Source organism: Palaemon carinicauda, chromosome 22 (assembly GCF_036898095.1).
Source record: "Palaemon carinicauda isolate YSFRI2023 chromosome 22, ASM3689809v2, whole genome shotgun sequence".
NCBI lineage: Eukaryota > Metazoa > Arthropoda > Malacostraca > Decapoda > Palaemonidae > Palaemon > Palaemon carinicauda.
In genome coordinates, this window is record NC_090746.1 from 112840365 (window position 1) to 112855135 (window position 14771).

The following is a 14771-nucleotide window of genomic DNA, read 5'->3' on the forward strand; positions in this document are numbered from 1 at the left end:
AATTAGATAGAATAGCGTGCCCGAGTGTACCCTCAAGCAAGAGGAAGATAAATTAGATAGAATAGTGTACCCTCAAGCTAAGCTACAACCCTGGTTGGAAAAGCAGGATGCTATAAGGCCAGGGGCCCCAACAGGGAAAATAGCCCCCTGAGGAAAGGAAACAAGGGAAAAAATAAGAACAGTAACAACATTAAAATAAATAATTCCTATATGAACTATGAAAACTTTAACAAACCAAAAGGAAGATAAATGAGATAGAAGAGTGTGCCCGAGTGTACCTTCAAGCAAGAGAACTCTAATAACCCAAAACAGTGGAAGACCATGGTACAGAGGCTGTCCCTCTCCCAGAAGAGCTGCTTACCATAGCTAAAGAGTCTCTTTTACCCTTACCAAGAGGAAAGTACCCACTGAACAATTAAAGTGCAGTAGTTAACCCCCTTAGTGAAGAAGGCTGAAGAATTGTTTGGTAATTTCAGTGTTGTTAGGTGTATGAGGACAGAGAAGAATCTGTAAAGAATATGCCAGACTATTCGGTGCATGTGTAAGCAAAAGGAAATTGAACCGTAACTAGAGAGAAGAATCCAATTTAGTACTAATTAGCCTGTCAAAGGACCCCATAACTCTCTAGTAGATATAAAATGTCTTGGAGGCTTTTTATTCTATAAAACATGTTATTCCTTGTTTCATTATTAAGATTCCACCATCATAACTAGAACTGTATTTCATATGACATACATCTTAGAATGTTAAAAAGAATAAGGTAAATGGATCTGCAAATGTGGCAGTTTAATTGGTGTTTAGCTACACTTTAGAATAAAATCACTTTGTATAGTTTGTTTCTCTGCCTATATTGTAAAGTTATATATATATATATATATATATATATATATATATATATATATATATATATATATATATATATATATATATATATATATATATATATAAATATATATAGTGTATATATATATATATATATATATATATATATATATATATATATATATATATATATACATGTCCTACTTATAACTGTAATCGAAAAGTTTAATATGTTTTTTTCCAAAAGGGTCCACAAAAGAAACACAGGAAATATAAATAAATCACTATATTTCGGCCAATAAACATTAGCCCTCTACTTTACATCCTGAAGAGGGGCAATGTTTATTGGCCGAAATATAGTGATTTATTAATATTTCCTGTGTTTCTTTTATGGGCTTTTTTTAATATATATATATATATATATATATATATATATATATATATATATATATATATATATATATATATATATATATATATATATATATATATATATATATATATATATATATATATATATATATATATATATATATATATATATATATATATATATATATATATATATATATATATATATATATATATATACACTTCCCCACCTGAGTATCAGTGGGCCTATATGATATATTATTATTATTATTATTATTATTATAATAACTTTTATTATTATTATTATTATTATTATTATTATTATTATTATTATTATTATTATTATTATTATTATTATCAACGCTACAACCATAGTTGGAAAAGTAAGATGCTATAAGCCCAAGGGCTCCATCAGGAAAAAATAGCCCAGAGAGGAAAGGAAATAAATGAACTATATGGGAAGTAATGAACAATTAAAATAGAATAGCATAAGACACTTATTGTCAATTTCAATGCCAACAAATGGTTTATTTACAAGACTATTATTATTATTATTATTATTACATGTTAAGCTACAACCCTAATTGGAAAAGCAGGATGCTCTAAGCCCAGTGAGGAAAGGAAACAAGAAGATTGAAATATTTTAAGAACAGTAACAACATTTAAATAAATATTTCCTATTTAAACTATAAAGACTTTAAAAAAACAAGAGGAAGGGAAATATAAAAGATTAGTGTGCCCGAGTGTACCCTCAAGCAAGGGAACTCTACCCCAAGACATTGGAAGACCATGGTACAGAGGCTATGGCACTATCCAAAACAAGAGAACAATGGTTTGGTTTTGGAGCGTCAGCTGCTGGCCATAGCTAAAGAGTAGCCAGAAATGGAGATACAGAATGCATAAGTGAAGCTATTATTAAGTAAAATGAAAAAGGGTAAAGCTCACAGATATATTTAATGTGTATACAATATATACAACAACAATAAATTCAGGCGATTTGAGTCCACTGCAGGAAAAAGGGGTCAAACGTGTCCTTAGTCATGTAAATGTGTGCATAAATGTATGTATGTATGCATGTATTGGCGTGCTACTGTTATAAGCACACATTGAGTAAGTGTTGTTTCAGATGTATGAAAATGGATTAACTGAATACATCTTAATAGTTTTTAAGTATTTATTCTATAAAAACAACAGAGTTAAACATCTCCATCACTGGAGGAAGCTGGGTTGGTCCAGATGACCAATTCTGGTGAAGTATAGATATGAACTGACTAAATTATCGATATCACAGATATCGTATGCTTAGTTTACTTTAGACACGTCACAAACTCGGAAGACACCTGCATCCGGTGACGTCACAAACTTTCACACGCTGAGACAATGTGTTGATGTTTAAGAAGAATGTCAATTTGCCGAGGTTTGCATAGGTTTGCATTGTATGTCCTGTTTACGATTTGAATGACTACAGCAAATCCCAGGGTTAGCTCCTCCAACCAACATGACATATTACGTCATTTGTTTTAAACATGTAATATTAACTATTCTAATCATTACATTAGCTCGGCCAGCTATCTCAATTTTTTTTTACAAAAATTTAACAACAAGCCAAAACATGGTTATTAGATGTGACTGGACATACGTATTATTCTTTGTTTAACTTTAGCCATAATCAACCGAGGACGAATGTCCAAATAGGCACATTAAAAAATAATAACAATAATGCATACAAAAAAGATATTACCAAAGCAAAAAGAAAAATGCATGATAAAACCAAGATCATATATATGGTACATTGCTAGCAAATGATCATATGGTACCAAAAAAAAACTTCTGACTTACATATAATTCGGTAACTTGATAAAGAATAATTGTTACCTTTGTCAGAAACAAAATACTCAATTTTTAGTGCACAAACACGAATTCCTGGTACGTACACGTACCACGGTTTCGTACATATATATATATATATATATTTATATATAGGGCTGATATATTTTATTAGATGCCCATAGATTCTGTTATATATTTTATTACCTCCGCCAGGAGGTTATGTTTTCGGTTCGGTTTGTTTGTTTGTTTGTTTGTTTGTTTGTTTGTTTCTCTGTTTGTCTGTCTGTCTGTGGACAACGTAGAGGCCACATTTCTACACGGAATCACTTCAAACTTGGCCAAGTAGTTCCCCAATGTGTATGGAAGAACTGATTAAATTTTGGTCAAGGTCACCCCAAGGTCAAGGTCACAGGGGTCACTGGTGTCACTATGACATAAGTGGCCATATCAAGAGACAGAAATAAAGCACTGACTTTTGCATAAGCCAACAGGGAAGTCCTAGTCCAGGCGCAACCCATGGGTGATGTTCAAATTTATAAAGGTCAAAGGTCAAGGTCATATTGGTGCATTATATCAATGTCATATTAAGTATCAGTGTCAAATGAACAAAGATCACTTGAAGGTCAAAAGTCAAGCAGGTCACTTGAAGGTCAAGGTCACGTGAAGGTCAAGGTCACGTGAAGGTCAAGGTCACCTGAAGGTCAAGGTCACGTGAAGGTCAAGTACATTTGAAGATCAAGGTCACTTGAAGCCAAGGTCATGTGAAGGTCAAGGTCACGTGAAGGTCAAGGTCACTTGAAGGTCACGTGAAGGTCAAGGTCATGTGAAGGTCGAAGTCACATCAATTCATGATTCTAGGACATATGGCGCTCTAGGTCACCTTGGCGGAGGTATGTCCTCTACGAGGACCATGTCCGCGTTCAGGACTTGCTCACTTGTTTTATTTTTTTTTCTCTTTTCTTTTTTAACATTCCGGCTTATATATTTTTATTAGATGCCGAGAGAAAAATGATTTATATCCTTTTTTATTTTATTTTATTTTATTTTTTTTTTTTAAATGTTGTTTTAAATGTATTTTTACCTCCGCCAGGAGGTTATGTTTTCGGTTCGGTTTGTTTGTTTGTTTGTTTGTTTCTCTGTTTGTCTGTCTGTCTGTGGACAACGTAGAGGCCACATTTCTACACGGAATCACTTCAAACTTGGCCAAGTAGTTCCCCAATGTGTATGGAAGAACTGATTAAATTTTGGTCAAGGTCACCCCAAGGTCAAGGTCACAGGGGTCACTGGTGTCACTATGACATAAGTGGCCATATCAAGAGACAGAAATAAAGCACTGACTTTTGCATAAGCCAACAGGGAAGTCCTAGTCCAGGCGCAACCCATGGGTGATGTTCAAATTTATAAAGGTCAAAGGTCAAGGTCATATTGGTGCATTATATCAATGTCATATTAAGTATCAGTGGCAAATGAACAAAGATCACTTGAAGGTCAAAAGTCAAGCAGGTCACTTGAAGGTCAAGGTCACGTGAAGGTCAAGGTCACGTGAAGGTCAAGGTCACCTGAAGGTCAAGGTCACGTGAAGGTCAAGTACATTTGAAGATCAAGGTCACTTGAAGCCAAGGTCATGTGAAGGTCAAGGTCACGTGAAGGTCAAGGTCACTTGAAGGTCACGTGAAGGTCAAGGTCATGTGAAGGTCAAAGTCACATTAAGGTCAAGGTCACCTTGGCGGAGGTATGTCCTCTACGAGGACCATGTCCGCGTTCAGGACTTGCTCACTTGTTAACAATGCAAATGTAGAAAATTTCTTTAATTACATATTACTAGCGTACTAATCAGCTTTTCATACAAACATCTTCCCGACAAATTACTCCCTTAGCGAATGAGGTGGCCACTCAAACGGCTTTGAACTGAATCAGATAGGGCGTATTGTCGGGGCTAGGCAACTCATTCCTTTTTAGCTGCTTGCTGTGCCGTAACCTACGCCAAACAAGGATGTTCACGGCGATAAATATCACCACCGTGATACACAAACCAGCCAGTAGTATGGGGTGAAGAATTTCCTTATAAGTCGGTGACAGGTGGTCCTTTTCGGTAAGTTTCATCAACCGCTTTGCCACATGTCCGTTGTACAGGAGAGGAAGTGCTGGCATTGTAGAGGTCCACGTGAAGTTCGCGAAGTAGGCTCGTTCTCTGATGATTGTCCGTAGACCAGTCACCATGGAATTCGGGGAAGTCCCGACACAACCATCTGCTGCGACGAAGATATGTGTGAAGGACGTGGATCCGTCAGGGCATGATACATTGAAGCCGTCCTTGTCGTATCGTATCCACGAGCCATTATTCAGTCTGCAATTGAACTCATTATTGTCAAAGGGATAAAGCTTATCCAGACAATTTTCACTTGTATGGGAGAGAGCACCGTCTAGCACTATACCTAACTCGCATGAATCCATTAAGTTTTTATGGAATTCAAATGAGTCAGCTGTACATATTTTTCTATCCATTGCGTCTGAACAGTGAGTTAATTGATTTAAGTCTTTAATGACCGTATATGTTTCCTTGTCTGGGGAAATCAATACGTGTCCTGTCAAACTGGATATTACTGGATTTGAGTGATTCGTCATGAAAGTCGGAAATGGTGATATCCTGTAAGATTGCCAGGCATCAGAAGAATCAAAGGGAATTGTAATCCTAATCTTGTTATTATCTACGTTTACTGTAATTAGGCTGTAATAAAATTCTAACCTATGTTCGTCTAACAAAGGAACATAGCCTAGTTTATCCCTTCCGTTCTTCAGAATTAATTTTAAGTAACTTATAGGCAACAAATGGGGCGACAATACACCTTTAGTTGCTAACGTGATAGCTTCTACACAATCCTTGGATTTCTCAATGAAATGTGTAATTCTGTTATGTATGTGATCTATCTTTGAATCATAATACGTTAATGTTGCCAACAAATCCTGTACTTCCATAATTTGAACGATATTATCTGAATGTTCATTTAATAAATCCATAATTTTATTGATTGAAGCTAACTGATTCCTTAGTTCTGACATAATCAATTCATCTTTATGAGTCAAGAACTCAATTTTCTTATTTTGATTACTAATTTTAAGACGATTGGAAATTCCTAAACCTAAACTTGCAACAGACCCAAAGATGCTTAATGCAGCATAAATAAACGGATTCCGTCTTTCTTTATGTTCGTGTCCTACAGTCCACATCAAAAGGTCATAAGCCAAAGATCCTGTCTCGTCAGTCTTATTTTTCAAGTCATCAGATAGCATCTCTGCAACTTTTAATGTTGATCCAAGCAAACTCTTTGTAGTCAAATGAAAATGTCTTCTATGCAACTCATCCAATGATGCAGAAAACCTTGAAATGGCGGTTCTTAAGCTAATGACATCATTCTCTTGAAGAAAAATTGCTTGCATATTCACTTCTACAATTACGTTGGTTGCTGTAATAAAAATGTCTTCTTGTCTTTCAACTATATTGCCATATTTGAAATATATATTTTTAGTCTTAGAGCTCATCCCATACGAGAAAAATGTCTGAGCGAAGAATATCACTCCCAACAACAAAAAATTCATCTTGGAAACCTGTAACGAGAAAAAATATATGTAATTACTCCTGTATTAAAAAGAAAACTTTTAATCACATAAAACAGAATAAAATTTTCCCTCACTTCTTTTCCTCTCTTTTCTTTTTAATTTCTTATGTGAGCCAATGGTACTATTCTCTCATCCGTGGGTTGGGATACGTTTTGAACTCTAAACCTATTGGCCGTTAATGTTTCCAAAATGTTAAATGGGCCTTCAAACTTAGGTGTTAGTTTATAGTTGAGCCCTTTTCTGACATTGATTTGAATATAGATGTTATCACCCACGGTATATGTTTTAGTTGGTTTCGCTATTTTATCATGATTCCTTTTCATTATGATTTGTGATTCTTCTAAATTCTTTCGAAGGATATCATATCGACTTATACTTGCATTTATACATTCTTTTAAAGGATTTGATAGATTAGTTGTAGGCGTTAATACATGGAAAGGTGTTCTAACTGGGGTACCATACAATGCTTCATGCGGTGACATTTTAATTGATATATGATATGAATGATTCAGAGTACTCAGTGCCGCCGGTATTGCAATATCCCAGTTGGGGTCTGATCCCCCTAGTGTTACCCTCAATATATTTAATATCTTCCTATTTGCTCTTTCCACTAGCCCATTCGACTCTGGGTGATATATCATGGTATTAATCTTCTTTATGTTGAGGAATTCACACAATGAGGTAAGAAAGTGATTATTAAATTCACCACCCGAGTCTGAGATTATCATGTGTGGAATTCCATGTTTACAAATGTAACACTCGTAAAACTTCCTAGCGCATTCAATCGCAGTTTTAGTTTTAAGCGCTATTAGTTCTGTATATCGAGTTAAAGCATCTATAATTACTAAGAGGTGCTTATTTCCTCTGTCTGACTCGTAAAATCCTGTTAACAAATCTAAATGTATTCTTTCAAAGGGTTGATTGGGCACAGGATAAGCTCCTAGGCTGACAGGTGTTTTCGTATGCCCTTTGTTTTCCTGACATGTGCGACAATTAGCTATGTGTCTTTTTATATCTGTAAGTATTGTATGCCAATAAAACAATGATTTGGCTTTCTGTGACATTAATGAGAACCCAGGGTGTCCATGTAACGGATTTGAATGCAACCAATTTAGGACAGTGGAAATAAGTGAGATTGGTACTACTACCTGGTCGTTAGTTATATGTGGTGTATTGCGGGTTTTCCTTGTCACAGTCCTACACAGAATATTATCTTTGATTATATAATTCTGCTGCTTATACTTTATATATACCTTTTCTTTATGATTGCCTTTCAAAGCATTTATAATTGTTTCTATTTTCTGATCTTTTCTTTGCTCAGTCTGTAACAATTCAGCACTCCAGCCTAAATCTTCTTGTTCAGATATTGTTTTTACAATAGGCATGGATGTTGATATATCTATTAATTCAGCTAAAGGCTCCGTACAAGATGACACGGGGTTGCGTGATAATGCATCCGCAATGATATTTGCTTTCCCAGGTAAATACCCGATTCTTGCGCCAAAATCTTGAATGATCAAATGCCACCGAGTTCGTTTAGGGCTGTGGTTGAAGCCTTTAAAGAACTCTGTTAGTGGTTTATGGTCAGTAAGAACCTTAACGGGATAACCGTAAATTATGAACTTAAAATGCACTAGCGAATTAACAATAGCTAGTCCTTCCTTGTCTATTACTGCATACTTACTTTCGGAAGTTCTCAATTTTCGAGAATAGAAAGCTATCGGGAAAAACTGTTTATCATATTGCTGAAGCAAAACCCCTCCCACTCCTAAGTCTGAGGCGTCTGTTGCAATGAAGAATTCCTTACCGAAGTCAGGAAATTTTAAGATAGGAGAACTACACAGTTCATCTTTCAAAGTATTAAACGCCTGTTGATGTTGCTCAGACCATATGAAATCTACGCCCTTCTTCGTAAGATCAGTTAAAGGAGCGGCTATTATTGAATAGTTGCGTATAAAACGCCTGTAATATCCACTACAACCCAGAAATTGCTGTATTCCCTTGACATTAGTAGGTATGGGAAAATTACGTATAGCCGACACCTTATCATGGACTACTTTAAGACCTTGGCTTGACACCATGAAACCCAAATATATTAATTATGTTTTGAAAAATTCACACTTACTAATCTTTACCCTTAAGTTATGTTGTCTTAATCTCTGTAGTACTAGTTCTAACTTACGTAGATGTTCTTCTAAGGTGTTGGAAAAGATTACAAGATCATCCATATAGGCATGCAATATATCCCCTAACAAGTCTCCAAACACTATGTTAATCATTCTTGTAAATGTTATAGGAGCACAACGTAAACCAAAAGGCATCCGTAAAAATTCATAATGTCCCCTGGCTGTGCTGAAGGCTGTGTATGGGATACTATCTTCTTCTAATGATATCTGGTGAAAGCCTTTAAGTAAGTCCAAACTGGTAAAATATTTATTCTGACCTAACAAAGACAAAATATCGTCAGTACATGGCACTGGGAATCGATCAGGGATCGTTTCCTCGTTTAGACGACGAAAGTCGACGCAGATACGCCATGTTCGATCTTTTTTCGGTACAACTATTAAAGGAAAATTATAAGGGCTGTTTGATTTTCTAATGACTCATTTTACCTACTTCATCATTTATTTCATTCTGGAATTTCATAGGGAGTCTGTACGAGGGTACATATATAATTTTCTGCTTGTCCTTTAACCTTATTTGATGCTCGATCACATCTGTTTTTCCTAAGGATCCATCCGTAGTGGAAAAGACATCTTGATATTTAGTTAAAAGTTCAAAAATTTTCTGCTGAATTTCTTCGTCTTGAATGTCCTTACTGATTTTATTTTTAATAGATCGCAAAAGGGATTCATCCGCAACTGATTGAGAGTGATTGATTTCAGCAACGGTAAGAATACGATGTTTATAAACTTCTACATCCAAGATATGTTGATTTTTGTGAATTACTAAAGTGTTATTTAAATGATTAAAGACTTCGATATTACATTGCTGATGTGAGCCTACTGTATAAATAGCTTGTGTGACAGACAATCCGTTAGTTTTCAAAGTATCGGAAAGGATTAATATTTCAGATCCCGGTAGTGTTTTCTTTATTTGCACTATTAAATTCGAAGGCATGTTTGGTTCGATAGATTGCGTGCAAGATGATATTACGGGTGAACGAGAATTCTGCTGGGTCGCGTATATTATTTCTTTATTAGTGAGACAAGTTATTGGTTCTTCAACGTACGTTACGGTTACATTTGTCGTCTCCTTTTTATCCAAAACTGATTTTAAGGTATTAGAAGACTTATAGAATTTCCCTTTGATATACACGCCGTGCTTGGCAGGAGCTACGATAATGTTTTGATTTCCCATAGATGGGTATCCTATAATTACAGCTGGATACATATTAATGTTTTTTACAACAACAAATGTATCGGCAAACGTGCGATTACCGACTCTGAACTGAATATGAGTTATGCCTATGACGTTTAATTCATTATTTCCTATACCTGAAAGTCTAATTCCTGATTTTTCAATCGGAAAGTTCGAAAACAACAAATGATGCGTCTTCAAATCCATAATATTACGTGGACTACCAGAGTAAAAAAATAACGTAAAGGATTTGTGTTCTAAATTTACAGCATATAAGGTTGGCCGTAACTCATTTTGGCTTATTATTGTATGAATTCGTTGCAAATCTACGGGAGCATGCACTGTTTTACTTAATTCGGCCGTGTGTTTCATAGGAAAATCTATTGTCTCACAATTATCTGATAAAACATTAAATTGATTATTCAATACTATTGATGTTGACATGAATGACCTTGACCCAACATCACTCTCTTCCCCTCTAGAGTTAACTATGTGGTATTTGCTTTGCTCTGCACATTCTGAAAATTAGTCTGACCTTGCGAGGTCTGGTTTGACGGCCCAGGCTCAGCGATATTTGAAGAAGTGTTTGTTTGTTTCGGACTCTGAACCGCATTGACATTTGGTTGTTTCTTCTTATTGTTAAAATGAGGATATTTCTTTTTATTTCCATATGGAACTGACTGTGGAATTGACTGTGTATTTCTGGGATATTGTTGTGTCTTACGCGAGTAACATTGACTATAAGAATGTGTTGCTGTGTTGTGAATTGAGCAAAATTTCGTTCTACAGTCTGCGCTTATGTGACCTTGACGTTTGCAGTTGTAACACGTCACTCCCGCTACTGGACTGTTAACTACGTTCACTGTTTGTGGTTTTGTTTCATTCTTTGCAAAAACTTGAGTTAACACGGGATCGAGATCTGGACACTTGGACATGTGTTTCTTTATCTGTTTATAGACATCCAATTCCGTACTTGCAGGCGTTAACTTCTTATCAAAACACCGCACTAAAGCTTCAGGCAACATAAGTGTCATGCAAGTTAAATACATTAATCGTAAAAAATCTTTCACGGAGATGTTATCGTTAGTAACCCAAGTGGAATTACCTAAAATGTCCTGATATTCGTTAAGCCTATCAGCTATGAGAGCTGCTCTCTCAATAACATTAAGCCGATTCCTAGTGGCTTGATTAAGTGTATTTCGTAACGTTAACACTACATCCAAGGCTTCCTCACCCCCATAGATCGCGCGTAACCTAACTTTGAAATCATCCCAAGTAACTGCTTCTTGAAATGAAACACCTCTTAAATATGCACTCGCATCCCCCTTAGAAAAATCTATAAAACTTTTAGCTTCTTGTAATTGTACAAAAGGATCTACGATTTGTTTGGCATTTAAATGGGCATCAACGGATGAAATCCATGACTCCACATTTTGTGGCAAGAACCCGTTGACCCGACCTTGAAAAGGAAGGATTGCTGACCTGGCATTTACAAGCGTCACAATTGGAGGAGGATTAGTCTGGCCTACACCACTAGGTCCAGGGGTAGGGCTGACAGGAGGAGCCATGACTGCTGTATTTTTTTTTTCTATCTCTTTGACCCCTTGCAATTCTATCAAAATATCTATATGAGTACAGACGCCCACTGCGTAAACGCATATGTATAATAAAATTCCCCCAACAATGTTACTAATCCCAAAACATTTCCCCAAGAATTTATGAAAGAAAAAGGAATTAGCACAAAGAAAGAAAAATTCTAAATGAGAATTCGGAGTTTCCTATAACAAAGATTAGCAATTCACTCACCCCAGTAATAATCGACTAACGACTTGTGATAACTACACTTCACTGCCCAAACTGGAATGAATTCAAAATATCTGTACTTAGCTTATATATGAAGTCGACACGTCCTCTCTCTCTCTCTCTCTCTTGATGTTTTGTTAGCGATGTCTCGTTCTAGTTTCTTGTTGAATGTAGTTCTTCCTGGATATGTCTTGCAATTGTTGAACGCCAGTCCTTGGGTTTCCTAGAATGTTGATTGAAGATTCAGGTTGTATTCTAACATATGTTGATGTTAGCTGTTTCGTTGGACTTAGTCAAAATTGTAGATTCTTGTAGATAATGTTGAGTTCTTGAAGATCTTTCTCAGGTTTTACAGCTTTTATTTTGAAGTCTTGAAGATCTTTCTCTGGTTTTACAGCTTTTATGTTGAAGTCTTGAAGATATTTCTCTGGTTTTACAGCTATTATTTTGAAGTCTTGAAGATTTTTCTCTAATTCTTAGAGTTTAACCGCTGTCTTAGAGTTTAATCGCTGCCACCATTTATTGGCGTGCTACTGTTATAAGCACACATTGAGTAAGTGTTGTTTCAGATGTATGAAAATGGATTAACTGAATACATCTTTATAGTTTTTAAGTATCTATTCTATAAAAACAACAGAGTTAAACATCTCCATCACTGGAGGAAGCTGGGTTGGTCCAGATGACCAATTCTGGTGAAGTATAGATATGAACTGACTAAATTATCGATATCACAGATATCGTATGCTTAGTTTACTTTAGACACGTCACAAACTCGGAAGACACCTGCATCCGGTGACGTCACAAACTTTCACACGCTGAGACAATGTGTTGACGTTTAAGAAGAATGTCAATTTGCCGAGGTTTGCATAGGTTTGCATTGTATGTCCTGTTTACGATTTGAATGACTACAGCAAATCCCAGGGTTAGCTCCTCCAACCAACATGACATATTACGTCATTTGTTTTAAACATGTAATATTAACTATTCTAATCATTACACATGTATATATATATATATATGCATGTGTCTGTGTGTGTCTGTCTATGTATATATATATATATATATGCCTATATATATGTATATATATATATGCATGTGTCTGTGTGTGTCTGTCTATGTATATATATGTATATATATATATGCATGTGTCTGTCTATGTATATATATATATATATATACATACATATATATATATATATATATAAGAAAATGGAGAGCAAGGGTGGTACATAAAGAGAAGAGAACTAGTAAGAAATGACAATTTTCGTCAAGAAGCAAATTCAAGCACTACACAGTAGAAAATTTATAATTTTGAATAAAAAACTTAATCAGCGTATAAAGATATGCCTGTTAAATATTCAATAAAATACAAACAAGTGAAGGTCTGTTAAAGTTAGAAAAAAAAAAGAAGGGAATTTAAAGACAAAAAGGGCGGTGGGTTAATGTTGATTTTCTAAAAATTACAACACTGAAGTAGAGGAAATTAAAACAAAATACAGCGATGTAATAATGGAAAAATGCAAAGTCTCCAGCTTAATATTTCAGATAATACTAGTATATTTCGCAGCAGGAAATGTAGAAGAAGATAGAAAAGAGATGAAGAATTAAAAGCAGAATGTGAAAGGGTAATACAGAAGGCAGGAAAAACATCTGTACTGGTATTAGGGATTTCTGGGACACCAACGAGTTGACAGTAATGGAATATGGTGTTCGATTGGATGAGTAACCACAAGCCACGGTCCAGATATACCAGGTCAGCCAGACAGCATACCGATTTTAAGCCTCTTCTGCGCACCTACGTCATCTGAAGGGGCTTAGTGTTGGCGAGACCCATTAAGAACGTAGATCTATCACACAGTCAATGTAAATAAAACAACATTTTACCTTTGGAAAATATTTTAGTAAGTTACAACTTTCATTTGTTTTCTTAGGGCCTCCCTGCATGGTTGTCCTTGAGGTTTTCTATACTTTATCAAATTATATCTGGACCGTGCCACAAACTAACATTATCAAATGTAGATGAAATGTGTTCAAGATTATACACGTGGAATAGACAAGACCAGTATAGTGCTATTGATCTTGTCCTTGCAAATGATATGTTCTATAAACAATTTAAATACATGGAAATAAAGGAAGACAAAACACTATTAGACATGTCAGACCATAACTTAATAACAGTAGAATTAGAATTAAAAACCAATAAATAGAAAAAATAACTACTATAAAGGGAAGTGGGAAGAAATTACGTATAGCAAAGACACAAAAGATATAGACGAATACGAGAAATCCATAGAGAGAAAACTTGTTGGCAAGGATGTCTAAAAACATTGAAGAGCTAAACATAACGATGGCAGAGATGAAACAAGAGCAATTGACTAAAACGCATAGGAGAAAGGTAGCAAATGATGGGAAGACTAAAGAATAACCTTGGGTAATCGAGGAAATAAGGAGAAAAATCAAGGAAAGAAAGGAACTTAATAGCCTAGCAAGTAATAATAATAATAGTAATAATAATAATAGGAAAAAAAAGAGAAATGGAAAGGCTATTAGGTTAAAACAAGTAATAATAATAATAATAATAATAATAATAATAATAATAAAAATAATAATAATAATAATAATAATAATAATAATAATAATAATAATAATAATAATAATAATAATAGTAATAATAGGAAAAAAGAGAAATGGAAAGGTTATTAGGTTAAAACATAATTAGAAGAAAAATACAATCATAAGAAATAAGTACAAATATCAGTGAAAGACTATAATATATGACAAAAAGAAAACCAGAGGGATATGAGATGATAGAAATAATAAACTATGGGAAAATATAAACAAATAAAGAAATAGAAACGAAATGAAAAGCGAGGCAATGCAATTATATGGTGATACAGAAAATAAACTATCAGATGAAGCGGCTAAAATAGAATTAATAAAATTCTGGGAAACAGTCTACAATACAC